This window comes from Ostrea edulis, chromosome 8 (genome assembly GCF_947568905.1).
Source record: "Ostrea edulis chromosome 8, xbOstEdul1.1, whole genome shotgun sequence".
In the NCBI taxonomy this organism is placed as follows: Eukaryota; Metazoa; Mollusca; class Bivalvia; order Ostreida; family Ostreidae; genus Ostrea; species Ostrea edulis.
Window position 1 is genome coordinate 49442326 of NC_079171.1, and position 27032 is coordinate 49469357.

Genomic DNA, 27032 nt, shown 5'->3' on the forward strand with positions numbered 1-27032 from the left:
TAAGTCATGACATTTAGTCTGAGTCAATCTCACGCTTTATTTGTAATATATACAGAACATATAAGAAAACATTTACAGGCCCATCGGACTCCAGGGTTTAATATTTTAAGAAGCCCGATCCCGATTTTACTGGCCTCGGGCATCAGGCCACTGGTTAATGTCGAAGACTGTGTTACCACTGAGCTACCATGACCAATTTTTATACGCCCGTCTTAAGACGGGACGTATTATGGTATGGCGTGTCTGTCCGTCCGTCTGTTAGCTTTTTCGTGTCCGACTCGTAACTTAAATACTACAAGGCCTAGAATCATCAAACTTTGTCTGTAGATACATCTTGGGTAGAAGGTGTGTCGCACATTAAAACCAGGTCACTGTGACTTTTCATTAAGAAGATATGGCCATATATGGCAAAAACTTGTCCGGCTCATAACTTGAAAACTATTAGACCTAGAATCACCAAAATTGGTCAACTAATGCATCTTAGGTAGAAGGTGTGTCGCATCCTACTTTAAGGTCACTGTGACATTTAATTAAGGTGATATAAAAAAAAATGTTTTAATGGGTACTATCTATACTGTTAACAATATGTGACGGGCGTATCATGTGCCATGGCGGTGCACTTTATTTAACATGAATTCATAGCTAAAAAAAAATTATTACTAATTTTTTGGTTAATTCCATAAATATATTATTCCGCTCTCTAGACACAATTCTGGGTTACCCCCCTGCCTTTGGGGGTATAAGCACCTCATTTCTTTCAGAATGGCACAATGTCAGGAGAGCTTTTGTTATTTGTTATACTCTTAATGTTGATGGCATGCATCTATGAACAACAGGATAATTTTTTAGATTATTATTTCTGATATCATATTTGTAAATTGTTTATGAGGGGTTATTAAAAGTTTGTGGACAAAAGGACTCACTTATTAAAAATTCAGAGTTATCGTAAGTGAAAAATATAGGAGATGTGTAACAAGATTGTATATTTGAAGATTTTAATTTTAATTAATTTTTATAAGTATTGATTTCAGATACATGTATGACATTGCATGCTTGGTGGGGGGTGGGGGTGGGGGGTGGGGGGGTGGGGGGGGCTACAGTTAGATAATATTCTGGTCAGCACATTCGATAAACTACATGGAATTCATTAAATCACTTCTTTTTCTTTCAGTGGTCTTCAACTTTTAATCTCCAAGAAGGAAATGTAATTAAAAGATGAATAAAGTATCCCTAAGAATACCAGAAGAAAGGCTATGTGTTGAGAAAAACAGCCCTTCCTCAGTACCTCAGAACTAGATGATAGCCCTTAATTGTTACTTTATGCTGAATATGACACAGTATAGAAGATCTGATCATGAAGAAGTAACACCATTGATACACTTGCCAACTGCCAAAATTACTTTCTGATAGTATGACGAGATTAGAAGATATCATGGTGTAGTCATGACACAAACTGCAAAATCAAAGAATTAATTGTCTTCCCCAGAGGATGAACAGAGCAAGATGGCTTCACATGGATAACATTTCCTTTCGAGTTTTGAAATTAGTAAGTATACAAAATATTTTAGGCCACATAGGGCCAAAAAAAAAATGTTTGTTTTAGGTCGCCTCTGATTTTTAAAAAAAGGGTTGGTAGGTAGGTTTATTTTATTTTTTTTTTAAATATTTTTTTTTATAAAAATAAATAAGTGCCTTCGAATCAATGAAACTTTTATAGTTAAAGTTGTAATATAATGTGTTTAACAGATAAAAAATGGGTTCAGAGCACAATGTTTAATTGACAAAATACACAGTATGTGATGGAGTTTTAATATTACAATTATAGATGTCTTGGCATTTCGGGTAATAGTTCGTATATCGATGAATTGAAATCGGAAAATTGAAAAAAATTAATAGGGTCGGTGGATATATTTAGGGTCGGGCAAGCGACCTGAAACAAACACATTTTTTATTTTGGCCTAGTCATAAAATTATTTTTTAGATTTTCATCTTTGTTTGGAAATAAAAATGGACAGGTGGTTGGAGTTTATTTTTATGCCCCCCTTTGAAAAAGAGGGGGCATATTGTTTTGCACCTGTTGGTCGGTCTGTCGGTCGGTCTGTAGACCATGTGTTGTCCGCTCAATATCTTGAGAACCATTCACTTGATGATAATGATATTTCATATGTGGGTTAGCAGGGTTTGACATTTACTTTCTTGAGCACTAGACTAGTCGGGCTACTTCAAATAATATTTACTAGACCTGACCTTACATCCACTAGCCCTGACCAACTTTCCAGAGAAAAGAAACCCTGATGGTTTCTCCATATTTAAGTACTTAATTCAAATGACAAACGTTAAGTTTAAACTAAAACATACTTAATTGTCTCAAAAACATCTTTAGTCTCGTCATTCAATTTGGTGCTTTTATTTTCAAACTTCCCAATCTACTCCTTTTTTTTCTCGGAACATCCTTCCTTGAGGACGAGAAGTCGAGACATTCCCGCACATGTGTCAACAATGAAAAATGGCTATTTACGATTTAATTTATTCATTTGATACAAGCAACGAAATTAAGGGGAAATACTCGCTAAATGTGAGTTAAAAATTGAATTTGCAAGTAAAAAATCACAAGTGATCGCAACTTTTTGCGAGTGAAAAAACCCCAATCTTTTTCCCGGATTTCCTCGGTTTATTGGCTGTACTTTGAAGTTTACAATAATCTTGTCTTGTGCATAGAAACTCTTTACAGAATGAATATACAAGTATTGAAAAAGTAAACGTGGATCGAATAAATAACTAAGGCCAAGGTCATCTCAGTCGATGGCCTACTTCATACACACTTCGGATGTCTCAGAGACGTCTGATTTAAATAGCAAGCATATTGATCTCGTCCGTGTCTATATAAAACAACACATGACAGTGTGTCACCATTTCACGCGGTGTCCTTCTGTACTCTATAGTCAAACACTTCGAGTTCGCGGGGTTTTCTTTTCAACTAGAATTTTTTTAGATGAAATTTCCAAAAGTTTTGAACATATAGTTTAAATTGGCGCAAACAGTCTTCAAGATTTCAATCCACATGATGCTGTTAATAGGTGGTAGATCTCTGGACAGCGAGTACGCCGCACAAGTGTACCATATGACCCGCACCATGTATGTTGTCTGATAATTCATTGAATTTTAAATGAAAGAATTCGCAATCTTATTTTTATTATTGCACTTTAAAGGAGATTTTAAAAGATTTTCCCAAAATTTTGATAAAGAGACATGCTTGTTTTCTTAAATTCATGTAAAACAGTAATCGATTGAAAAATGCTAGTAAAAGCTCAATTTTGCTAGTTGGAAAATAATCCACTAGCTAAAATTTGCTAGTGGTGAAAAAAGTTAATTTCGATCCCTGTGATAGACACTTTCTTATATTCAATTAAAATAAACTGGGGTTTTTTTCAAATGAAAATAAATTCAGTTTATATATATTTATCCGAAATATAACTTTACACCCATTAACAAAGAGTAAATGTCGTAAAACATCACTTCCGACAGCGACTATGTATTCGAACTAAAAATAGAGATTTTGTCATCACGCGGTTCAAAATTGCTCGCAAACTCTTTACAGTTATTTTTTAAAGTTAAAAATAAGATATCTTATGGTTTAAAATAAAGTTTCTTGTTTATTTTATCAACATGACCAGTCGGACTAGTAAATCGACATTTTACCCGACCGGACCTATCATTTAGTAGACTCGGTCGGTCGGACGTGCCTTAGTGTCAAACCCTGGTTAGTTATGAGTAAAAGAGGATCCTTATTGTTTTTCAGGTCAAAAGGTCAAAGGTCAAGGGTCAATCTACTCTTCACATAGGAATATAATGTCCGCTCAATATCTTGAGAACCCTTTGCTTGAAAGACATCAAACTTGGCACACTGGTACATCCTAAGAAGTAGATGACCCCTATTGATTTTAAGGTCATATGGTCAAAGGTCAAGGGTCAAACTGCGCATGGGAATATACTGACCATTCAATGTCTAGAGAACCCTTTGCTTGACAGACATCAAACTTAGTACACCAGTACATCTTCAGAAGAAGATGACCCCTATTGATTTTGAGGTCACATGGTCAAAGGTCAAGGGTCACACTGGACATAGGAATATATTGTCCGTTTAATATCTTGAGAACCCTTTGCCTGACAGACATCAAACTTGTTACACTGGTACATCTTCAGGAGAAGATGACCCTTAATGATTTTTAGGTCACATGAGCAAAGGTCAAGGGTCAAACTGGACATAGGAATATACTGTCCGTTCAATATCTTGAGAACCCTTTGCTTGACAGACATCAAACTTGGAACACTGGTACATCTTCAGGAGAAGATGATCCCTATTGATTTTGAGGTCACATGTTTAAAGATCAAGGGTCAACCTGGACATTGGAATATACTGTCTGCTCAATATCTTCAGAACCCTTTGCTTGACAGACATCAAACTTTAAATAGTACACTGGTGTATATTCAGGAGAAGATGACTCCTATTGATTTTAAGGTCACATGGTCAAAGGTCAAGGGTCAAACTGGACATAGTAATATACTGTCCACTCAATATCTTGATAACCCTTTTACTTGACAGACATCAAACTTAGTACACTGGTACATCTTTAGGAGAGGATGACCCATATTGATTTTGAGGTCAAAAGTCAAAAGTTGAACTGGACATAGTAATATATTGTCTCCTATATTTTAAGAATTATTTGTTTGATTGACACGTACCAAACTTGGTACACTGGTACAGCATAAGGAGTAGATGACCCCTATTGAATTTTAGGTCACATGGTCAATTCACTCTTGACATAGGAAGATATTGTCTGCTCAATATTTTGAATTGATGATAATACTATCAATTAAATGAGGTGTGTGTATAACCCTTTTCAATTTTGCACCATGGGGGGCATATGTGTTTTACAAACATCTCTTGTTTTTTTTTTCAGAATATATATTTCACGTTCATTATTCTCACATGTTGCTGTAGAGTGTAGATTACATCATTTTTTTTACATTGTTTTCTTTGGACAGAAAATTTCCATACAGCAATATTATAATTGTTGTTGAGTGATTTTGAAGTACATTTTCATGTAACACTGAAGTTGAACATTCTTTTTCCCTGTTGTCCGTCTGTCTGTAAACTTTCACATTTCTGACTTCTTCTCAAGAACCACTGGGCCAATTTCAACCTAACTTGACAAAAAGCATCCTTGGTGAAGGGCTTTCAAGTTTGTTCAAATAAAGGGCCACACCCCCTTTCAAAGGGAAGATCTAATTACAAAATTGCAAAAATAGGGTGGGGTCATTTAAAAATCTTCTTCTAAAGAACCGCTGGGCCAGATGATGTGAAAGTTACATGAAAGCTTCCGGACAAGTGTAGATTGAAGTTTGTTCAAATCATGACCCCCTGGAGTAGAATAGGGCCACACTAGGTGATCAAAGTTTTACATGTACAAATATATAGGGAAAATCTTCACAAGAAGTAGGAAAATAACAAGGCCAGTAAAATACAAATTTACGTAAAGGCTTCCTGAAATAGTGCAGATTCAAGTTTGTCATAATCATGCCTCCCAGGGAAGGTTGGCCGAGGCCACAATAGGAGATCAAAGTTTTACATTCAAATAAGTATAGAGAATTTTCAAGAACCATTAGGCCAGAGCAGTTTACATTTACATGAAAGTTTCCTGACATACAGCTCTGTAGTGCAGATTCAAGTTTGTAAAAATAAAATTTCCAAAAGGTGTCGCTGTGTTTGGTGTAATTTTTGTTCGTTCTGCACAAACTAGCTCATTCAGCTTGACACAGCCTAGGTAATTTACAGCTGATCATTTGATAAACACTTACTTTGTAGAAATAGAAATTATGATTTTTATCTATTTATACATTTATTGCTATTTCTATGAAGACCTTTTACTAATCACTTCTCTATATATTTTTGCAGATTTGTCAGAATGTTATGCATCGTTATCAACAGAAAAGAACTTCATAGGTAGACCAAAGCTGACATGGGATGAGATCCTAGAACAAGACCTAGAGTTTACAGGATTGGATAGGATCAATCCACTGGGTCGCCAAGTGTGGAAGTACAAACTTCAACCTCGACAGGACAGCCAGGCCTCACCCTTGCAAAAAGATTAATTTGGCCTGGATAGTCAAAATGAGTGATGATGATTGATATCAAGGTCTGACACTGGAAGCTCAGTAAGGGTAGATGCTGGCAATGGAGCTGTTTAGCAATAAAACAAACAAGTTTAACATTAAACATGTTTGTTTACTTTTTTGGCTCACCTGAGCCAAAGGCTCAAGTGAGCTTTTCTGATCACCTTTGCCTGTCGCCTGTCTGTTTATAAACTTTTCACATTTTCATTTTCTTCTCCAGAGTGAACCACTGGGCCAGTTTCAATCAAACTTGGTATGCATCATCAATAGATAAAGGGTATTCAAGTTTGTTCATATAAAGGGTCATGCACCCTTCAAAAAGGAAATAATCATGGAAATGCAAAAATAGGGTGGAGTCATTTAAAAAACCTTTTCAAGAACCACTGGACCAGGAAAGTTGAATTCACACGAAAGGTTCCTGTTTTGTGCAAATCATGGTCTCTGGGGGTAGGGTGGGGTCACAATAGAGAATCAAAGTTTTACATTCATATATAGTGCATATTCAAGTTTGTAAAAAGCTCACAGGGGTAGGGTGGGGGTCACAATAGGGGATTTAAGTTTTACATGTGAAATATATACAAGGAAAATCTTTTAAAATCTTCTCCTCAAAAACTAGATGCAGAACCGTAGCTCTTTGAAAAGAGAGCTTCAGATGAACCCCTTATAAAAAAAACTTCAATTTATGGCAGAGAAAAAAAGTGCATGTTTAAGTCCCTCTATCACTGCATTCCTGCATCGCTGTCTCATGAATTTAATATTAAATAATTCCCAACATATTTTCCCACTATACTTGTTTCCAAACATACTTTCAAATATTTTCTAAACCCACATATAACCCCAAAACAGCTTCAAGTGATTTCAATTTCTTTGTTGATGTAGCCATGTTAAGTAGCCAGTCAATTTGAACCCCAGTTCATTTCCATACTCATACTCATTTTGAAACATAATGTCTGTGTGAACTAATATCCTCACAAATATTTTTAGTGAAATATTTAGGATGAAATCATCCCAGTTGGGTTAAATACTTATTATTCAAATACTGTAGGTTTGAATATTGAACTAATCTCACAGCTTTCTTAAGTTTGGTCCCCATCCCCACCAGTCTGTTTTTACGCTTAACTATTGAAATGGGGTGTAAGGGATCAGACTAGGCTTTTATAGCATTATCAATTTTCAAAAGCTTTAGAAAAATTATACAATTTTAGGTCACTTGAGTAAACTCAGATGACATATTGCTATTGATCTGCATCTGTTGTAGTCCGTCGACATTAACAATTGAACATTTTTAACTAAATTCTATAACTGAAAGATGAAGATACCGCACAGCGATCAATCTACGATTCAAATAACGGAATTCTTTTCAAATTTAGTATGAAGCACACAAATTTACATTAAACCTTCTTGACATAGTGCATATTCAAGTTTGTTCAAATCATTTCCCCGGGAGTTATGGTGTGGTAACAATAGGGGGTCAAAGTTTTATATGCTAGCTGATATAAAGGAAAATTCTTTAAAGATATCTCTTGAACTATTTAAGCTAGGGCTTTCATATCTTGTATATACAATTTTTATGGCAAAACAAATCTGACCTATTCAGTATGTCCTGAACTACATTGTGTTTAAGGTAGATCTTTCATATATGTTATATATTATGAATTTCTTATGATAAAACCTTTCATCTTGTTGAGGGGCCTCTCACCTCTGGTTGGCGCGGGTTTGAATCCTGCTCGCACCGGTAATTGAGAAAGTTTCCCAGTTTACTCTCGGAAGGTCGGTGGTCTCTTCCCAGGTACATTGTATTTGGGTTCTCTCTTCCACCAATAAAAACTGGGCACCACCAGATAACTGAAAAATTGTTGAGTGTGGCGGAAAACAGTTAAAACAATCAATCATATTATGTTATTTGACCTTGTGACCCTGAACTCTGAGTTTGACATACTTTTAAGAAAGTATAACGTATTAAGTATATCCAGGACTATTTTAGATAGGGCATTTATGTTTTGTATATTGATTACTTATGGCAAGGTCTTTCATATCATTCCAAGACCTACGACTTTTTACCTTGGTCTTATCCAGAACAGCAATATCATGCTAGTCATATTTTTGTCTTATATGATTTCATTTTAGTAATGTTGTGTTCTTTAGAGCTAGGTTTGGGTCACATTATTCATGAGAATAAAGATTGATAAAATAGCATTTAAAAATCAAAACAGCAGGGCCAAGATGACTCAGGTGAGCGATGTGGCCCATGGGCCTCTTGTTGATTTTGATATTTCTACCTATATCATTTGTATGAGAAATGGAACTCCTTTTTTTCTTTTACAAATACATGTATTATCATATGGATCCATCTTTGTTGATTATTTAATCAAAGGACATATTCAATTCATTCAATGTATTAAATGTAAATTTATGGATATGTCTGTGGTTGAATTACTTATGTATGTATGTATACATTTTTCTCGCACATGCAATTACATATATGATGTATATATATTTACTAATTGTACATGTAATATCCCCTGTTATATAATAAAATATATGACTGAGAATAAAAGACCTGCTGTTTTCATTGCTACCATGAAACATTAAAAGATTAGAATAATTCAAATATCTTAATGAATTCTGTAATATATAAATTTGATATTTGTATATGATTGCCTCACTGGTGTTCAATGTGAACTTTGGTTTATTGTTTCAGTTTGCTCGATCTTTATATCAAATTAAAATTTAAGACAAATAAGGAATTATTTCCGAAATTGGTTAATATGGTACATTGTAGTAAAATAATCAAGAGTTTATTCATATGAGATAGCTAAATTTCACATGAATAACCAGTGACTGATTCTTGATTGTCAACATTTTCACCGAACAGTTCAGAAATTATCATGGTACATGTACATACTATTAGGGGATCATAAAATTCCTTAAAGAGTGACAAATTTTTAAATATCACCTTTTCAAGGAGAAAAATCCTCTTACGTATATGAATACTATGAAGAGATTAAAAGAGAGGTGACTAGATCACTTGTATGGTGAGATTCATTTGTGGCAAGAACTGGTATGATGTCTTGAGTCAGAAAGCACTGGAATCCACTAGGAATAGTTTTAGATCTATGGAGCGCCAAAATAACAAACTCAGATATTTGAAGATATCTTTAATTATTTGAAGATATTATTAATTCATTTCATGCACGCAACATTGCAATCAAAGATCTCTTCAAATAATTAATGATATCTTCATTTGAATTGAATTATTGATATCATTATTTATTCCGCTGAATTGATGCACACAATAACTTAATTGTTGCTCTCCTCAAATGAATTATAATTTAATGATACCAACAATAGAATTAATGCATGCTACAATTCAATTGAAGAGAGCAATAATTCATTAATGCTAACATCACTTAATGTGCGCAATAAATGGATTATTGCTCTCTTCTATTGAATTAATGATATCATTAATTAAATTGATGCGTGCAATAATTATGTTAGTGAGAGTAATTATCTAATTGAGATATAATCCTTAATTAATTCGACATATCCACAACTGAATGAATGATTTCTTTAATTGAATTGTTGCTCTCTTTTTAAAAACAAAACAACGATGTGCGCATTAATTACTTATGAAATAGCCCTGTATATATAATTAAAAAGATCTATTGAATTAAAAGAGAAAATCAAGTCATTCATACAGAGCTCTAAATTAATTTTTGCAAGCAATATTTCCACCACATGGATATTATTGGACTTCAATTATTTGAGCTTATGTAAAACATTAAGATTTTAAAAATCATCCTGGTGAATTTGTATTACAAAAGTCATGAGAGGACACGTCCAGTTTTTGAACAAAAACAGAAAGTAATATATTCCCTTGAATTTGGTCATCCCTGTCCTCAGTGTGTTTCAGACGTGTTTAGTGGGAGGGGGGGGGTCCAACACGTTTAGCGGATATTTAGTTGTTGGCGTGTGGCGGGGGCGAAACCAGGAATTATCCAAGGGGAGGACGTAATGAGTGCCTAAAGCACGAAATCTCTAAACAAAAATATCTAAGATGAAGGAAAATCGTGATATTTGGGGGTTTTCTATTACAATTTTGTCCTCATATTTCAAAGTGAGATGATAGTCAAAATTGACATAATTTCCATGTACATATCATAAACATGTAGATATTTTTGTAACAGTATATGAAGGAATCTGGAGCAAATCCTGATTCTGAAGTTATATAAACTGGTGTTATACACCGGATTTTCAAACAATTTATGGTTTTTGCAACGTTTGATTAAAGTTTTCTGTAAGGCCACATCTATGTAGTTACATTTACACAGAATGTTCATGAAAATGTTACCTTTTGGAGTGGAATTAAGATATCGCGTAACATTTTTTTTTTTACAAAGATATCTAATTTTTATCTATATCAAAAGTCAACAAAAAACTTAAAAGTAATACAAAAAATGTATATAATTATTAATACTTGTTTTTAGATCTTTTAGGCACTGCATTATACAGAATTTTGATTTTATTTATCATACTTTTTGGTTGAATTACTACCGAGTCTGGCTCGTACAGCATGTATTGACAAACGAGGGAGTCTATAATCATAGAAGTATATATATATATATATATATATATATATATATATATATATATATATATATATATATCAGGGAAATCGTTGTGGCCGAGTGGACTTACGCACTGGTTTGACAATCTTGCTTGGCGGTGGGTGCCGTACGTCGCTGGTTCGACCCCGGGCTGGGGCGAAAATTTTCAGTACCTAGTTGTGATTATTTAGTGCTTTATATATATATATATATTATATATATATATATATATATATATATATATATATATATATATAATGATAATTATTATAAGTTATTATTACAATTAAAGTTATCATTATGGACACTACTACCCCTCCCCCGACCGGTCGCGGTAGCTCAATGGTAGAGAGTTCGCTTCGTAACCGGGAGGTCGTGAGTTCAAGCACCGTTCATTCGCAAACCCAATTTTAAGACGTTGAAATTGGTAGTGATTGCTCCTTCGCCAAACGCTCGACATTTAGAAGTGAGAATCACGGATCTTTTAGATGTGACCTTATAAACGTAGATCCCTGGTCGTACATGTAGTAGGTGTTCGCACGATATTTCAAAGAACCCTCACTGCTACGACCTTGAACCCTATGGATACATTGGATAGGTACTCCGCTTAAAGCTGGTTACGTCTCAATATGAATAAAATATTCTCGACGGGACGTAAATTATATAAGCAATCAATCATCCAATCAATACTATCCCCCCCCTTTTTTTGTTGTTGATTTTCTTAAGGCGATAATTTCAACGAAATGTGTGGATTCCGTCTATCCCATCCCAATTTCCATTTATGTAATCGTTTCACACTTTTTTGTAAGTTTTAGAGATTGGCCTTATGTATTTAGCGTGGTGAGAATGATTGTTTGGATGTTTCAAAGTGTTTGATTGCCCGTGTGTATCAGAGTGTTTAACTGGCCGCGTGTTTCAGAGTGTTCAATTGCCTGTGTGTAAAGGAAAGTGTTCAATTGACCGTGTGTAAAGGAAAGTGTTCAATTGACCGTGTGTAAAAGAAAGTGTTCAATCCCCTGTGTGTAAAGGAAAGTGTTCAATTGCCTGTGTGTAAAGGAAAGTGTTCAATTGACCGTGTGTAAAGGAAAGTGTTCAATTGCCTGTGTGTAAAGGAAAGTGTTCAATTGACCGTGTGTAAAGAAAAGTGTTCAATTGCCTGTGTGTAAAGGAAAGTGTTCAATTGACAGTGTGTAAAGGAAAGTGTTCACTTGATAAGCAAAAATTCAAGGAGTGAATAAAACTATATTTCACAAATTTCGACCGCAGCAATGTCTTCTATGTTGTTTTTAGTACCAAATAGTAAATTTTCGTACTAAAATACCAATAACTGTAGAAGTGTTCAGTTGCAGGTGGGGAGTTAAGGTGTTCATTTGACACGCGTTACACGTATGTGTGTGTGTGTGTGTGTGTGTGTGTGTGTGTGTGTGTGTGTGTGTGTGTGTGTGTGTGTGTGTGTGTGTGTGTGTGTGTTTGTAAGCCCTGTCAATTGAACCAGTGAATAAGAAGGCACACGTGTAAATCAACACGGGGTCGGTCAAAGGAACACGAAAATGGTGGTGTTCAGTTGGATTTTTATAAAAATCAGCATAAAATCATTAAATAGTTCATCTACCATCAAAATCCTGAAGTGTTTACTTAACAGGATTTATGAGATGTCTGTAACAGGTGTGTAAAGATTTAGCACTCGTCCATCTTTTTTCCTTGCGAGCATGGCTTACACACTTTCGAAGTGCGCATATTCTGTTTTAAATGACGTAATTTGTGATGTCATCATAATGGAGTTTTCCAGGGAAAGAAGTTGGTCCATCTGAGGTAAGTAAACACGGTTGAAAGAAAATGTTTGCATATTAACAATGGGTTTTTTATTATATAGACTGATTAAATGGTGTTTCATACTGATCGTGTTATGTGCAAGCGACAGAGTACCCAAGTTATTGAAAATTTTGATGATGAAAGTGATAAATCTGCGTGAACTGTTTGTTTTTTCTAAAATATAATCTTTGCAGTTAATGTACTCTGTATACTAAGAATTCATATTGATTTTGGATAGAATTTCACATTTAAAAACAAATAAATATGCGCCAGGTCCTTAAGAATCAACCCCACCCCACCCCTCCAAACGGCACTTTTTTTTTTTTGATGATTGGACCGTATCCCCCTTTTCATCTCTCTCCCTACTTTGAAGTTTTTTTCCAACGCCATGACATAAATAGATAAATAAATAAAATGCAAAAATAAAAATTAAAGATATATATGTATTCGGATTGGCATGTTTCACTTTGTCCGGGTTGAAATCCCCGATGCTGCATGTGTACATTACACCGCACTGCTTGCAGTCCGCGTACATGGTACAGGTGTACCCCATACTTGGCGCATAGGTATGTAACTATTAAGACTATAAACCAAACAGAATGTGATATGTAAAACTATTACTCTGAATGCATTTTACTTGTTTACAATGTAGCCTGTCGGGTTCTGGTGTCACACGCGTGGTTTACACGTGCACTTTAGGTGGCAGTGGAGGAAATTCGAATGATGTCTGGATTATTGTCTCCTGGTAACTTTGGCAGTTAACTTTTGCTTTCAATCTACTTTTTAAGAATAATACAACCCTCGCTAATCATTGCCAAGCTCCATTTCGATCTTGGAAGAATGATCTTCAGCTACAATTCAAAATTAAGGGATGATGTTGTGTACTTAATTTTTCTCGATTGTTTATATCTGTGACTGTTTATGTGATGTATCAACTGATCAAGCTGTACAGTGTCATGCCATAGAGTGGGATAACTTCCATTTATGTGCTTGCGCATCATTTTGTCAGAAGAAGAAAATTCTAAAATGATAATTACGATTTTTAACATGTATATGATTATATGTGTATGTTTGATTTTAGTATAATACTTGTAGAAAATATTTCAGTAATATGAAGTGTCACACATTTAGACGCATGCATGTGGTGTTTAAAGGTCTCATCAGAAAGACCAGCAACTTTCTCTTTTGAATGCTAAATATGACGATGGAGCATTCACCTCACTACCTACATTTTCACCCTAAATAAAGTACAAGCATGGCTCGAAACCATGATTTCTTGATCCTGTTACCACTGAGCTACCATGACCAATTTTTTAACATGAATTCATAGGTAAAAATTATTAAAATCTATAACTAATTTTTTTGGTTAATTCCATAAATATTATTCCTCTCTCTCGACACAATTCTGGGTAACCCCCCTGCCTTTGGGGGTATAAGCACCTCATTTCTTTCAGAATGGGACAATGTCAGGAGAGCTTTTGTTATTTGTTATACTCTTAGTGTTGATCGTATCTATGAACAACAGGATAATGTTTTTAGATTATTATTTCTGATATCATATTTGTAAATTGTTTATGAGGGGTTGTTAAAAGTTTGTGGACAAAAGGACACACTTATTAAAAATTGAAAGTTATCGTAAGTGAAAAACATAGATGTGTAACAAGATTAAAAGATTGTAGATTTGAACATTTTAATTTTAACTAATTTTTATAAGTATTGATTTCAGATACATGTATGACATTGCATGATTGATCGGGGGGGGGGGGGGGGGGCTACAGTTAGATAATATTCTGGTCAGCACATTCAATAAACTACATGGAACTCATTAAATAACTTCTTATTCTTTCAGTGGTCTTCAACTTTTAATCTCCAAGAAGGAAATGTAATTAAAAGATGAATAAAGTATCCCTAAGAATACCAGAAGAAAGGCTATGTGTTGAGAAAAACAGCCCTTCCTCAGTACCTCAGAACTAGATGATAGCCCTTGTTACTTTATGCTGAATATGACACAGTATAGAAGATCTGATCATGAGGAAGTTACACCACTTGCCAACTGCCAAAATTACTTTCTGATAATACGACGAGATTAGAAGATATAATGGTGTAGTCATGACACAAACTGCAAATCAAAGAATTAATTGTCTTCCCCAGAGGATGAACAGAGCACAATGGCTTCACATGGATAACATTTCCTTTCGAGTTTTGAAATTAGTAAGTATACAAAATATTTTAGGCCACATAGGGCCAAAAAAAAGTAATGTGTTTGTTTTAGGTCGCCTCTGATTATAAAAAAAAGGGTCAGCAGGTAGGTTTTTATTTTTTTATTTTTTTTTTCAATACTTTAAAAAAAAAAAAAAAATAAATATGTGCCTTTGAATCAATGAGAATTTTATAGTTAAAGTTGTAATATAATGTGTTTAATAGATAAAAAATGGGTTCAGAGCACATTGTTTAATTGACAAAATACACAGTATGTGATGGAGTTTTCATATTACAATAGATGTCTTGGCATTTCGGGTAATAGTTCGTATATCGATGAATTGAAATCGGAAAATTGAAAAAAAATTAATAGGGTCGGTGGATATATTTAGGGTCGGGCGGGCGACCTGAAACAAACATACTTTTTATTTTGGCCTAGTCATAAAATTATTTTTTAGATTTTCATCCTTGTTTGGAAAAAAATGGGCAGGTGGGTAGATTTTACTTTATTTTTTTTTTTATTTTTCAGAATATATATTTCACGTTCATTATACTCGCATGTTGCTGAAGAGTGTAGATTACTTCATTTTTTATATTGTTTTCTTTGGACAGAAAATTTCCATACAGCAATATTATAATTGTTGTTGAGTGATTTTGAAGTACATTTTCATGTAACACTGAAGTTGAACATTCTTTTGCACTTTTCTAGATAATAGTGATTTTTAGCTCACATGAGCTGAAAGTTCAAGTGAGCTTTTCCTATCCCCTGTTGTCCGTCTGTCTGTAAACTTTCACATTTCTGACTTCTTCTCAAGAACCACTGGACCAATTTCAACCAAACTTGACAAAAAGCATCCTTGGTGAAGGGCTTTCAAGTTTGTTCAAATAAAGGGCCACACCCCCTTTCAAAGGGAAGATATAATTACAAAATTGCAAAAATAGGGTGGGGTCATTTAAAAATCTTCTTCTAAAGAACCACTGGGCCAGATGAGCTGAAATTTACATGAAAGCTTCCGGACATAGGGTAGGATGGGGCCACAATAGGGGATTAAATATTTAAATTTACAGACAAATATAAAGGGAAAATCTTTAAAAACCATCTTCTCAAGAACCACTGGGCTAGGAAAGTACAAATTTACATAAAAACTTCCCGACATAGTGCAGATTCAAGTTTGTTAAAATCATGACCCCCTGGGGTAGAATAGGGCCACTCTAGGTGATCAAAGTTTTGCATTTACAAATATATAGGGAAAATCTTCTTCACAAGAACTAGGAAAGTGGGAACATAACAAGGCCAGTAAAGTACAAATTTACGTAAAGGCTTCCTGAAATAGTACAAATTCAAGCTTGTCATAATCATGCCTCCCAGGGAAGGGCGGCGGAGGCCACAATAGGGGATCAAATTTATACATTCAAATAAGTATAGAGAAAATCCTTAAAAATCTTCTTCTCAAGAACTATTAGGCCAGAGCAGTTTACATTTACATGAAAGCTTCCTGACATACAGCTCTGTAGTGCAGATTCAAGTTTGTAAAAATAAAATTTCCAAAAGGTGTCGCTGTGTTCGGTGTAATTTTTCTTCGTTCTGCACAAATTTGTTCATTCAGCTTGACACAGCCTAGGTATTTACATGTAAATTTTTAATTTTTCGTAACTTAAAATTTCGTGTAGCAATTGTGGCCAGATAAAATTTTCCTATACATAGACCTAGCTATATGAAGTTGATACCATTCTCTTTGTCTCACTGAGACGAAGAAGATGATATAAGATACTTTAAGATAGAGTAATAAATAAAGATTTCACATCCGAAAAACTGTGCATGTTCCTGTATTTCTGTCAGCGTGGCCAAATTTCCCTCATCGGCCATATTTTTTTATTTATTGCCCAATCTCAAAGTTCTTTATATCATTTTCTTCGTCTCAACGAGACAAACAAGAATATGTAATTATATTTCTGATAGGATAAGTATTGAGCGTTTTCTGACCGAATAAGTGAGATTTTCCTCGGTCTCCGGATTTCCCGGACTCTGCTCGATGTTTTAATAGGACTGGACGTCCTCCTATCCCCTTTACAAGTTATGTTTGTGTTTTCTTTTGGAGTTAGATTTTAGGTAGGAGAGACATGGCCCCCATGAGTAGGTTTGGGCCACAATACTTGAATAGGGATCAACGTTTTAGAAGCGATATATGTAGAAAAAATCTTTAAATATGGACCAAGGTGAATCAGATAAGCGATGTGGCCCATGGGCCTCTTGTTTGAATATGCAGGATATGCCATTGCTGTATCTGTTAATTGATGAGTCATAATTACCATCATTGTACCACAAAGCAACAGTCACTTAAAGGTCAAGTACGGTGATTTTCCTAAAACTTGAGTTTTATACAGAAAAATGTCTGTTGTACACTTATGGATTAATTTCCATGGCAATTTTGATAAAAATCACTTGGCGTGAATTACATGGCCCTATCAAACTTTTACCTGAGCGATCGATAAATGTGTTGTGACGTGAGTTATCGCTCGTAGCTTATGACGTCATCTGAGACAACTTTCGACTGCCTTGATAGGGTTTTATAGTGTTTACATAGAAAAGTCCTGTATTTATGGTACAATGCGCTGCTTTGAACTGCAATGTGAAATCGGGACAGGGATTAAGTATATTTCTTTTCCCAAAAGATACTAAATTTCGAAGAATTCGGATACTGAAACTGAAAAGAGACACTGAGATTTGTGACAAGCCACGAGGATCAGTGAGTGACACTTTAATTAACGAGGATCAGGTTTCCATCATCCTGTTTGACTCCAAACAAAGTGCAAAGTGATTATTAACTGGACATCCTACAAAACAAGTGGAGGGATGTATTTTAATTATATAAAAAGTTCAACCCAAAAAGGGGGGATGCACACAATCCACCCCTCTCTACATCCACCACTGAATGCTTTAATGCGACATTGTATTCAATGGGTTTGCGATTGCACATAAAAATTAATGTCACCCATTACCTAGTTCGAATTGATTTTATTTCTTTTATTAAATAAAATATCTTTCGAATATTGTCGTACTCATACTATATTTATAAGGGACTCATCGTCATCATTTGATTTCTTCACTATATATATATTGAAAAAATAAAATATAGTAAAAATGGAAATGAATTTAATTTTAAAAACCCATTTTGATAAAACCGTATTTATTGCGAGGTCAGTCCAATTTCCAAAGCTTTTTTTTTAAAGTTCATTATGAAAACAAGTACAAGTTTTTCCTTTTCCTAATATGCTACATTCCTAATGTGCTACATATATATCATGAATCATTACGGCAAAATTTCACACCTCAAAATGCTACAATTCGTTAACTTTGTGCCGTAATATATCAATTTCGCATTTGACGTGTGTTGTGAAGAAATTGCATGTACTAATAGGCCTAATTTACATTTTATGATATTGTATCTACATGTAGATGGGTTTTTTTTTTTTAAAAGGGGGGGGGTACAAATAACGTTGTGCACAATAAGTTTTTTTCTTTTTTGTTCTTTTTTCAAAAAGGCATTTTTCAGTTAAATATATATCTAGCTAAACACATTATAATTTGAATCTGATCAATCTCATACAAATAAATCCCATAATAAAAAAAATTACAAACGTGAGAGTCAATCTAGTTAAATACGCTCACAATCGCTACAATAGAGTATACGGCGAGTATCTATGAAGTCTGATTTTGATTAGCCTCGATTGTGTAAAATACAAAGGTTATCTTTTGATAGAACATTTTTTTTCCAATATTATTCCAAATTTTCTATGGACTGGCCTGGTAAATAATTTCTAAATGAGATTCCAATGAGATATTTGTTGAACATATAAATGTATATATCATATAAATATTATTATCTGATGGTTTCGAAACGGGTGTAGGTACAAACATTATAAAGGTTGAATCCCGAAACTCAAGTGTATCTACGGTATTTCATCGTCACTATCCACGGTGTTGCTAAAACTGGCAATTTCTCACAGAAATTAAAACTATGATATACAGGCGGAAACAACTACAATTGTCTCAGATGACGTCATAAGAAAGAGTGACAATCCCTTCATTCGTTTCTATAAACAACGATTTTGGAATAGGTATTTTGCGCATTTACCTGGATTTAAAAAAAAAAATAAACACATGAATAGACTTTTCAAAACGGGTTTTAATGAATTATAAACTTTATTTTCAAATTTATTTTTATTACACTTGACTGTAGTTCTTTTGCTTAATATTGTTCAATTCAGTTTGCCATCATCTTCTAGTCTAAGACATGCACATTCAATAAAGTTCCAAAGACAGGATTGGGAAATGGCATGGTATCGCATACTTTCACATTCAATAGCATCTCCATTTAATTTATTTTAACATTAGGCCTACATGTGCAGTCACTTGACCAAATGCATATCACACTGCAACAGTCCTTCACAACTACCACATCTTGGAGTACCCTTATAATAGAAACATATGTCAAATATACCACACAACATGCCAAAATGTTAGGGTCATTCATTGAAATACTCTAAATGTTTGATATACAAGCCAATTGTTTGTTCTCAACTCTTTTTTTTTTTAAATGGTAGAATAAAAAAACAACGGGGTGGGTAATTTTGAGAGGGGTGGTGTGGATGATAATCTAAATATCAAATTATATGTGGCCTTAAGTACAGTAAATATGAAAGCAGATCTCAGTATTTAGCAATTTTGTTGATCCATAATTTATTTACAGATTTTATATGATATCATTTTGTATAATTAAAATCTTAGATGATATATGTAGAATAATTATATCATTTAGCCAAATGTAATGATTTGTAAACTATAGATACATATATGTAGTAAATTTGTGTAACATTCAACCCAAAAATGAATTTGCATATCTTAATTGATTTTTTTCTTATCATTTGCATATTTTTTCAACTTAAAATGACCACCACCAAATTATAAATAATTTGTTTTTAGCTTAGCTGAGCTTTTCTGATTGAAACTTGTACTGAAGTTTATATTGTCAGTCTGTCCATCTGTCTGTCACAAAATCTTGTGACCGCTTCTCCTCCTGTATGGCTTATTGGAGAGACTTGAAACTTTGTACAATGCTTTATATGGTTTATCAAATAGCCAGGGAATGGGATACAATTGTTCACAGTGCAGCACGAGTTATTTCCCCCTGAATACAGGGGGTGCACAACACGATGGGGTCCTCAAGTAATTTCATCATTGTAAGGAATAGATAGAGAATTTACTATTTCTGATTGTAATTAAATGCCAGTTAAGGAATTTTTGTAGAAATTAAGTGTAATTACTGACATTTGATATGACTGTACAAAATTTTTAGTCATTTATTATATTTATACGTCCTATATGAAATTTTTCACATTCCACGATATCTCAGTTAAGATCAGAATAAGAATGAGCAATTCCTTCATTAATACTTTTTATCAATATTATTGACGACCAAAAAAAAAGAAATCCATAATGAATATGCAAGAAATTACATGTGCAACCAACACATGCAATCATTAACTTGTGATTCTTTCACACTGTGGACAAAAATATGTACAGCAGGTGTCAATAAACGGAACATATGTTAAGAATATCAAATCCGTATCTCTCAATGCAAATTTTCTGTTGAAATCTGTTTTCTAATATATACAGTATAGTATAAAATTATAGTGGAACTATAAAATTTAAGGAACTAATTAATTGAATTTCAGGACTATATAACCTGTACCCCCCCCCCCTTCCTTCATGATTTAGGATTTGGAGCTTTTGGGTTTTGTTATTTTTGTTTATTTGTGTTTGCTTTTCAAGAATTTTCAGACAATAATTGTAAAGTCAACTTCACCTTGCCTCCCCCCTTTTGAAAATAATGTTACATACCCGACGATTATATTTACATGTATATCATCATATGGTTTCATGGTGTTTTTGTTCTCAGCTAGGGGTCTGTTATTTATTTATTTTTTTTATTTTACAGATTACTCATGAAAGCTTTTGTATTAATTGTACCATTACTTGGACAGAATTAAGCACTAAATAGACCTACTGGATATAGATCTAGTCTATACTCCTCCCCCCTTCAATTTAACGAAATGAATATATTCTAAAGTGTTCTTTGTAGAATTGAATAAACTATGGGCTTTGTTATTACTGTATAGGGGGAAAGCAAATTGCGGTGAAAATTTTAGCTATATTCGTGGTCTAGATAAATCCACGAATTTAAGAAACTGAATATATTTTTATTTTTATTATTCTTTAATACACAATGTGTTTAGAAAAAGGGGAGGAGGTTAAAGTGATTCGAATCTGCGAATTTATGAACCCGCAAATGTGTCTGAAATGAAAAAAAACCGCGAAAAATACAACCCGTGAAATTATTCCCCATACAATATAAGAGATACGATACAACCTGTTAAAACTCGACCCATCATAAAGATTTTGATATCATAAGCTTTACAATACCCTATTTGTTACCACTATTTTATCTGAATCTTAGGACCCCATCTGTAAGCACGCCCCCTACTTCCGGTTTAAGGGCAGTAACTGCAAAAATGAAGGCCATTCTGTACAATACTTCATTATCATTTAATGTTGTTCACATTCTTCTGACCCAGGGATCCAGTTTATGCGAAAGTATTTTGGACCACACAGGACATTCGGTCCTGTGTAATCAATGAACACACAGGATCGAATCAAATTTTGTTAGACCGAAAAACCTAATGTAAAAAAGTGAAACACGTGAAAACGCAAAACCAAGGAACTTTTATTTATTATACTAGTAATACTATTGATTTCTTTTACCAGGATCGCTCCCACATAATACTTTAGACGGTCCATGTGGTTTTAATCACATTCATTTACGTATTTGGATTTGTGCGATATTTTTTACTTAATATAACAAACATTTTAATGACTCCACGTCAAAATAGTAAAGCTCAAAACCGAACACTGAGACATCGGACATTCCGGTCCGGTGTAAAAAATGACGCATCGGACCTGAGGCACTGCACATCGGTCAGGTCCGACTGTCCGATGTCTTTTGCATAGACTGGGGATCTAATATTTTCCTACAATTTACAGTGGATCAAAGAGAATTGTTTTACAGTTTTTTTTTCTTCTTTATGCATATGACCCAGTATGTCTCTGCAGAGCACAGATCTACATCTGGCATTTTCTAATGACTTAATGTTCACTTTTTTAGCGATCAATTAACTTTTTTTTAAATTACATATAGTTTTTCAATCAAAAATAGCATAAATATAAATATATAGCTAACCAGGGGTATGATGCATGTGACCCAATTGTGTCATTATGCAGAGGCCTATATCTATTCTACGAAGTATATTTGATGCGCATTAAAGTTTGAAAATTTCAATTTAAAATGTGCATTAAAACCGTTGTTTGAACAGGGTATAAGTATTATTTTAAAGTTACATATGTACGTAAGTATCTTTGCTAGATGTGATGTTCAAAAAGATTAATCAGTTTTTAAATTACTGATTAGATCACCTGAGTGGGTATAAGGATTGAAAAACTAAGATTTTGAATTTTTAAAAAAGCTAACAGACAGATGAAAGAGCTTGTTAAATATCATAATACAGTCCATCATATAACAAGGGTGCATGAAAATCAGGTTCTAGAGCAGATATTGATAGGTAGAATATTGATGATACGTCTTATCTGGTACATGTAAGTTGTAATGTTCACCCTCTTCATTAATACTGTGCATTTTGACAAAATAGTATATGAAGTGCAGTGGTTCCATTGAATTTGAATAAATATTGGAATAGTTAGTAGTGGTAGGGAACAGGTATTGCTTGAATGTGTCTGCTAGATTTCTTATTAAATAACCTTCACTGTAATTTCAGTCAAACATAATTTTGCATCAAAGAGAACAAGTGGCTTTGACATAACCCAGAAATTACAATATTCATTAAAAAGAGCATGGCATCAGGATAAGCTAGATGCCCATATTCCCAGCAAAATGAGCCAGTTCTAAAGAGAGTCCACTAGAGATGAAATAAAATCATTAAAATGTATTGAGACAAGATATATATACAATTTTTGATTTTCACCTTAAGAGTATTGATGATTTGTATTTTGACAGCCTCCAACTAAAATACAGTGAAAATATTGCTGCAGTACTGTAATTATGTCTCCCCTCTTTCAGAGGGAGTTATTGTTTTTGTACTTTCTGTCAGTTTGCCACAAAATCTTGTGAACACTTCTCCTATATGGCTTATCATATAGACTTGAAACTTTGTATAGTGCTTCATTACCATTTGTAGATGTGTATATTGGTGGGACGAGAGGATCCAATTATTTTCCTAAGAGTTATAATAGGTCTAAGAGGGGTGGAGGATGTAAAGTACCTTGTCAACACTTCTCCTCCTATATGGCTTATTGGATAGATTTGAAACTTTGTACAATGCTTCATTGCCATTTTTAGGTTTGCATATTGTTTGGACAGGTGGGTCCAATTATTTTCCTTAAAGTTAATAGTAGATCTAAGAGGGATGGGGGATGTAAAAATAGCTTGTAAATACCTCTCTTATACGGCATATCCGATAGACTTGAAATTTCGTACAATACTTCAATGCCATTTGTGATGTGCATATTGCAGGGACAGATCAAAGATCCAAATGTTGTCCTTAATATAGTGGAATGAATCTGAGGGGTGGATGGTGTAAAATAATTTTTAAAACCTTCTCCTATGTGGCTTAATTATTGGAGTTCATAATGTCTATGTTCCTGCTCATGCTTTATCTTCCATACCATGCAGTACATTAAGGGGTTGGAGGTTTCATTTGGAGCACTTCCAATTTGGGGAGCTGGGGATGCATTTGTTTTCCATAAAAACAATCTGTAGTTATGATATATTTGTCATAAAATGTTTATGATATCTGTATCACTTTGAATCTTTAAAAAATGATAATTGATATGTGAAATATTTACAGCTGATCATTTGATAAACGCTTACTTTGTAGAAATAGAAATTATGATTTTTATCTGATTATACATTTCTTGCTATCTCTATGAATACCTTTTACTAAGACCTTTCACTAATCACTTCTCTAAATATTTTTCCAGATTTGTCAGAATGTTATGCATCATAATCAACAGAAAAGAACTTCACAGGTAGACCAAAGCTGACATGGGATGAGATACTAAAACGAGACCTAGAGTTTACGGGATTGGATAGGATCAATCCACTGGGTCGCCAAGTGTGGAAGTACAAACTTCAACCTCGACAGGACAGCCAGGCCTCACCCTTGTAAAAAAGATTAATTTGGCTGGATAGTCAAAATGAGTGATGATGATGATATCAAGGTCTGACACTGGAAGCTCAGAAAGGGTAGATGCTGGCAATGGAGCTGTTTAGCAATACAACAAACAGGTTTAACATTGAACATGTTTATATACTTTTTTAGCTCACCTGAGCCAAAGGCTCAAGTGAGCTTTTCTGATCACCTTTGCCTGCACGACGTGTCGTCCGTCTGTCTGTAAACATTTCACATTTTCATTTTCTTCTCCAGAGTGAACCACTGGGCCAGTTTCAATCAAACTTGGTAGGCATCATCAATAGATAAATGGTATTCAAGCTTGTTCATATAAAGAGTCACACACCCTTCAAAAAGGAATAATCATGGCAATGCAAAAATAGGGTGGGGTCATTTAAAAAACCTTTTCAAGAACCACTGGATCAGGAAAGTTGAATTCACATAAAAGGTTCCTGTTTTGTGCAAATCATGGTCTCTGGGGGTAGGGTGAGGTCAAAATAGAGGATCAAAGTTTTACACTCATATATAGTACAGATTCAAGTTTGTTAAAAGTAATCGCTCACAGGGGTAGAGTGGGGTCACAATAGGGGATCTAAGTTTTACATGTGAAATATATGCAAGGAAAATCTTTTAAAAATCTTCTCCTCAAAAACTAGATGCAGAATTGTAGCTCTTTGAGAAGGTATTGGGGCAAGTCAGAGAGCTTCAGATGAACCCCTTATAAAAAATCTTCAATTTACGGCACAGAAAAAAAGTGCATGGTTAAGTCCCTCTATCACTGCATTCCTGCATCGCTGTCTCATGAATTTAATATTAAACAATTCCTAACATATATTTCCACTATACTTGTTTCCAAACATACTTTCAAATATTCCCTAAACCCTTATATAACCCCAAAACTCGCAGCTTCAAGTGATTTTCTTTGTTGATGTAGCCATGTTGGGTAGCCAGTCAATTTGAACCCCAGTTCATTTCCATACTCATACTCAGTTTGAAACATAATGTCTGTGTGAACTAATATCCTCAAAAATATTTTTAGTGAAATATTTTCGATGAAATCATCCCACTTGGGTTAAATACTTATTATTCAAATACTGTATGTTTGAATATTGAACTAATCTCACAGCTTTCTTAAGTTTGGTCCCCATCCCTGCCAGTCTGTTTTTACGCTTAACTATTGAAATTGATTGTAAGGAATTAGACTAGGCTTTTATAGCATTATAAATTTTCAAAAGCTTTAGAAAAATTATACAATTTTAGGTCACTTGAGTAAACTCAGATGACATATTGCTATTGGTCTACGTCTGTTGTAGTCCGTCGAAGTTAACAATTGAACATTTTTAACTAAATTCTATAACTGAAAGGTGAAGATAACAAACAGCGATCAATTTACGATTCGAGTAACGGAATTCTTTTCAAATTTAGTATGAAGCACACAAATTTACATTAAACCTTCCTGACATAGTGCATATTCAAGTTTGTTAAAATCATTTCCCCGGGAGGTATGGTGTGGTAACAATAGGGGATCAAAGTTTTATATGCTGATATATTTAAAGGAAAAATCTTTAAAGATATCTCTGGAACTATTTAAGCTAGGGCTTTCATATCTTGTATATACAATTTTTATGGCAAACCAAATCTGACCTATTCAGTATGTCCTGAACTACATTGTGTTTAAGGTAGATCTTTCATATATATTATATATTATGAATTTCTTATGATAAAACCTTTCATCTTGTTGAGGGGCCTCTCAACTCTGGTTGGTGCAGGTTTGAATCCTGCTCGCACCGGTAAGTGAGAAAGTTTCCCAGTTTACTTTCGGAAGGTCGGTGGTCTCTTCCCAGGTACATTGTATCTGGGTTCTCTCTTCCACCAATAAAGACTGGGCACCACCAGATAACTGAAAAATTGTTGAGTGTGGTGGAAAACAGCTAAAACAATCAATCATATTATGTTTTTTGACCTTGTGACCCTGAACTCTGAGTTTGACCTACTTTTCAGAAAGTATAACCTATTACGTATATCCAGGACTATTTTAGATCGGGCTTTCATGTTTTGTATATAGATTACTTATGGCAAGGTCTTTCATATCATACCAAGACCTATGACTTTTTACCTTGGTCTTATCCAGAACAGTAATATCATGCTAGTCATATCTTTGTGTTATATGAATTCATTTTAGTAATGTTGTGTTCTTTAGGGCTAGGTTTGGGTCACATTATTCATGAGAGTAAAGATTGATAAAATAACATTTAAAAATCACAACAGCAGGGCCAAGGTGACTGAGGTGAGCGATGTGGCCCATGGGCCTCTTGTTGATTTTGATATTTGTACATATATCATTTGTATAAGAAATGGAACTCTCTTTTTTTCTTTTACAAATACATGTATTATCATATGGATCCATCTTTGTTGATTATTTAATCAAAGGACTACATTCAATTCATCCAATGTATTAAATGTAAATTTATTGATATGTCTGTGGTTGAATTACTCATGTATGTATACATTTTTCTCGCACATGCAATTACATATATGATGTATATATATTTACTAATTGTACATATAATATCCCCTGTAATATAATAAAATATATGACTGAGAATAAAAGACCTGCTGTTTTCATTGCTACCATGAAACATTAAAATATTAGAATAATTCAAATATCTTAATGAATTCTGTAATATATGAATTTGATATTTGTATATGATTGCCTCACTGGTGTTCAATGTGAACTTTGGTTTATCGTTTCAGTTTGCTCTTTATATCAAATCAAGATTTAAGACAAATAAGGAATTATTTCCGAAATTGGTTAATATGGTACATTATAGTAAAATAATCAAGAGTGTATTCATATGAGATAGCTAAATTTCACATGGATAACCAGTGACTGATTCTTAATTGTCAACATTTTCACCAAACAGTTCAGAAATTACC

At 34.0% G+C, this 27032-nt stretch overlaps 1 protein-coding gene and 2 long non-coding RNA genes across 3 annotated transcripts in view; all 3 read left to right on the forward strand.

Annotated features, from left to right (window-relative positions):
* The window catches only part of LOC125661868 (transient receptor potential cation channel subfamily M member 2-like), a 134780-nt gene that overhangs the window by 62141 nt on the left and 45607 nt on the right, over positions 1-27032 (forward strand). The gene's annotated exons all lie outside the window — the stretch shown is intronic.
* LOC130049167 (uncharacterized) lies at positions 1093-8731 on the forward strand. The gene is made up of 2 exons (XR_008797666.1): positions 1093-1546; positions 5957-8731. It is a non-coding gene; the product is annotated as an uncharacterized LOC130049167 (long non-coding RNA).
* On the forward strand, positions 13255-26771 carry LOC130049168 (uncharacterized). The gene is made up of 2 exons (XR_008797667.1): positions 13255-14804; positions 23905-26771. It is a non-coding gene; the product is annotated as an uncharacterized LOC130049168 (long non-coding RNA).